Below are 4,298 nucleotides of genomic sequence, written 5' to 3'. Positions count from 1 at the left end.
GGGGAGGAAGGGAAGATGAAAGAAAGGTAAAGAGGGAAATTACTAGGACAGTAGTGGTTAGTGGATAGATGGGGGATGTGAAAGACTGGCGAAGTGAAATGGGGACTTAATGAGACAAGGTGATCAGGCATTGATCAAGAGTAATTAGTTATATAAGATAAAATGAATAGGAAGGAATATATAAAAAACAACGCACATGAATGAAGTACAATGTATAGAAATGATTTTATGTAAACCAGTAGGAAAAGGCAGAGAAAGATTTGAATAGGAAAAATTTCCTACACTTATCAATTCTTTGCTACTAACTTAGAATTTATAGCTGACTCTCAAGAAGATTTTAGACTCCAAATGCCTTTAGATTGGCAGGGCCAACTCCTTACCCACTAGCCTACTAGAACTCCAGCCATCTAGAGAGTTGCTTTTACTTACACAATCTCATATCATGACACTGAAGATTCTGCATAATTCTGTTGAGGTGGGCAAGGCAAGCATGGCTCATTTTAGAGATTAAGTAAGAAGATACACTAAAGGCTTATGAAAATCATAACTCAAGACACAAGTTTCCCAAGTCTCAGCAAGTCAGTCCCTTGAGTGTTTGGCAAATACTAACTAGCTCCTCACCACAGGATTAATAGAACATCATGATAGATGGAGAAGATTTAACTGTCAGTTATTTAATCTTATTTGGATCCACAATCAACACCCTTGCTGCCAGTAGTCAGAAAATCAGGAGACATATTTTGTTGGGAAAGTCTGCTGTTAAGGACCTCTCCAAATTACTGAGGAGTAATGATGTCAGTTTAAAAACTAAAGTGCACCTGTTTTGAACCATGGCCTTTTCACCTTGCTATATATCTGAGAGCTGAACAATGAGTGACAGAAGAATTGATGCCTTTGAGTTGTGGTATTGGAGAAGAGTACTGAATACTCTGTGGACTGCCAAAAGAACAAACAGGTATGTCTTGGAGAAGGTACAATCAGATTGTTCGTTAGAGGCAAGGATGGTGAAGCTTCATCTCACATACTTTGGGCATGTTTTTAGGCATGCTTCCTTAGAATTTCCATACTTTGTGGGAATGGGAACAAGTATGGATCTCTACCAGTCAGCTGGCCAGGTGGTTGTTCTTCAGATTTCTTGACACAATTTGGTGAGCACAAAACACATAAATTGGTATACCATCAATTCCCAGGGCCTTGTTTTTGCCAATTCCTTCAGAGCAGCTTGAACTTCCTTCTTCATCATATGTAGTTTCATGAAATTCTTCTGTCTCAGCCAAATCTTTTTGGTATAGTGACTCTGTGTACTACTATCATCTTCTTTTGATGCCTCCTTAGTAACTCAACATTCTACCCACAGCATCCTTAAGAAATACAACTAGAGGCTTAAACTTGGTTTTCCTTTCATTCAGCTTAAGAAATGCTGAGCAAGTTCATCCCTCTTGATTTTCCAACTCCAGCTGTTTGTACATTTCATTATAATACTTTGCTTTGTCTTCCCATGCTGCCCTTGGAAATCTTTTTTCAGCTCCTTAATTTCCTGATTTTCCCCTTTGCTTTGGCTTCTCAGTGCTCTAGTGCATATTCAGAGTTCTTTCTTCCTCCATCTTTGTACTAACCTTTTGCATTCTTCATGGATGATATTCTTGATATCCTCCTGCAGCTCATCTGGTCGAATAATGACATTAATATCACATGCAAGCAAGCTCCTGTAGAATATTATCCAAAAATACGTATCTATCAACAGAGAACTGCCAAATGTGCAGACTGGGTTTAAAAGAGGCTGTGACATTAGGGAATTTATAGTGAATGTTAGACAGATCCTAGCTGAAAGCATAGAGTACCAGAGACAATGTCTATCTGTGTTTCATTGACTATGCAAACCCTTCTGACTATGTGAATCACAACAAAGTGCAGTTGATTTTGAAAAGAATTGGAATCCCAGAACACTTGATTGAGTTTATGTGAAATCTATACTTGGACTAGGAAGCAGCAGAGCCAAGAAAATACTGCACAGTTTAAAATCAGGAAAGGTGTATGCCAGATGCATCCTATCTCCACACTTTTTCAATCTTTATGTCCAACAGATCATCTGGGAAGCTGGGCTCTATCAGGAGGAATGTGGCATCAGGATTGGAGAAAGGCTCATCAACAACTTGCATTATGCAGATGACATAATCTTGCTCGGTGAAACTTAGGAAGACTTGAAGCAGATGGTCAAGGACTGCAGCCTTCAATATGAAGTTCAACATCAAGAAAACAAAGATCCTCACCACTGGGCCAATTGGAAGCATTATGATAGATGATGAAGAGATTGAGATTGTTCACAGTTTCACCTTATTTGGCTCCACAATCAACGCTCTTGGTTCCAGCATCCAGGAATTGCATGTGCCCCTGATCTAGGCCATGATCTTCTCAATTACTTGCTATGCATCAGAGAGCTAGACAATGACTAAGGATGATAGGAGAATTGATGCTTTTGAGTTGTGGTGCTGGAGAAGAGAACTGAATATACATGGACTGCTAAGGGAACAAACAGGTCCATCCTGGAGAAGGTGAAACAGGCTGCTCCTTGGAGGCAAGGATTTTTTTTTTAAATTTTTTTTTCTGTCGCATAATTAATTTTCTCTTTTCATAAATAACTACAGTGCATATGAGATGATGAAAAAAATGCCGTATTCATCATTTTTTGAGGATGGTTCTCTCCCCTTTCTGTCCCCCATGAGGACAGATTAGCAGGGGCTGCAAGCACGCCTGGTAGGAGACATGAGGAGAGTCTGTAGAATATAAAAATGTGCATTTTTTCAGGAGCAGGCAGGAGGAGACCCGCACGAGAAGACGGTCGGATGGGGCCTGCTGTACTGGAACGGAAAGGTGTTTGAAGGTAAGGCATGCAGCACAGGAGAAGACAAAACATAATTGCTAACACAGCAACCATCCACAGGCCAGCTGTCTTGTTTGTTTGTTTCTGGACTGTTTTTAGAACTTCCAACGATGCAGGTGGCAGCCAGGCTTCCAAAGTCCAGCAAGAGGGTATCCAGAGTACCCCCCTCCACTCGCCTCTCCTGGTTCCATGGATCCACAGAGGCCACAGGGAAGTGGACGTCACCACGTGTGCCGGGAACTGTGGCAGGTGGGCGCCGAGCAGGGGTGGCACACAGGTGGGGCCGCTCCGTCTGGTGCTGAGGCCACCTTCCTTCTCAGCAAGGATTGTGGTCTTCAGAAATCTTTGAACACCTCCAGATCCTGAGGAGACAAAGAAGAAGGCTTCTTCCAGTCGCTGTCCGAGTATGTCTCAAAGTTGGAGGTGTCGTCATCGCTGGACAATTTGGGGACGATGGGAGGCTTTAATTTCCTGAGCGGGACGCTGTCCCAGTCGACCACACGGAACCACCGATGCTGTTTGACGTCACTGGCTCCATTCTTCACGTTCCCAAGCCTTTTGGTCCTGTCCACCATGAGGAGTTTCCGGATGAGGTCTTTGACATAGAAATCCATATTTCTGGGGAAATCTATTTTGGCGGCCAGGATTTTCTGATAAATGCCGAACGGGTTGTCATCGAAAAATGGAGGGAATCCTGCGAGCATTTCGAAGATGAGGATGCCCAGTGCCCACCAGTCCACGGCCCTGCCATGCCCTTTGTTCTGGATGACCTCAGGGGCCAGGTACTCAGGGGTTCCACAAAGGGTCCACGTCCTGTCCACCAGCTTCTTGGCGAAGCCAAAGTCGGTGAGCTTGACGTGGCCCTCGCGGTCCAGCAGGATATTCTCGGGCTTGAGGTCTCGGTAGACGATGTCCTTGGAGTGCAGGTACTCGATGGCACAGCCGATCTCGGCTGAGTAGAACATGCCCGTGGGGCTGCTGAAGTGACCCCTGTTGCGGAGGTAGCTGAAAAGTTCGCCGCCTGGGACAAACTCCATCAGCATGTACAGGAAGCTGTCATCGTGAGATGTCCAGAGCAGGCGGACAATGAAAGGGTGCCGGACTTCCTCGAGGACAGCCTTCTCGTGTGGACATGCTGTTCCTGCTTCAGCCGGATGACCTCGGGTATGGACATTGTCTTGAGGGCAAAGAAATGCCTGCCGGACTTCTCCCTGACCAGCTGCACACGGCCAAACGTGCCCGTGCCGACGGTGGATAGTGTGTCCAAGTCCTGCAGCCGGCAGGATGGTGCCTCGGGGCGCGCGGTGCCTTCGGGGGTCCCCCTCGCACCGGTCTCGTCGCGGCCTCCAGGGCCAGTGTCCACCTTGGCCGGCTCTGGCGCCTCCATGGGGTCCGGGCTCCCCAGGACGCATCAGCG

The 4,298-nt window shown here is 45.7% G+C and overlaps 1 pseudogene; it reads right to left on the bottom strand.

The window, feature by feature from the left end:
* Positions 1 to 3,216: 3,216 nt before the first annotated feature.
* LOC102850048 lies at positions 3,217 to 4,268 on the bottom strand (annotated as a pseudogene).
* Between the last annotated feature and the right edge of the window lie 30 nt (positions 4,269 to 4,298).

The sequence above is a fragment of the Elephantulus edwardii genome, unplaced genomic scaffold (genome assembly GCF_000299155.1).
Source record: "Elephantulus edwardii isolate Elephantulus edwardi_28Jun2011 unplaced genomic scaffold, EleEdw1.0 scaffold00096, whole genome shotgun sequence".
In the NCBI taxonomy this organism is placed as follows: Eukaryota; Metazoa; Chordata; class Mammalia; order Macroscelidea; family Macroscelididae; genus Elephantulus; species Elephantulus edwardii.
This window is presented reverse-complemented; position numbering and strand designations above follow the sequence as displayed.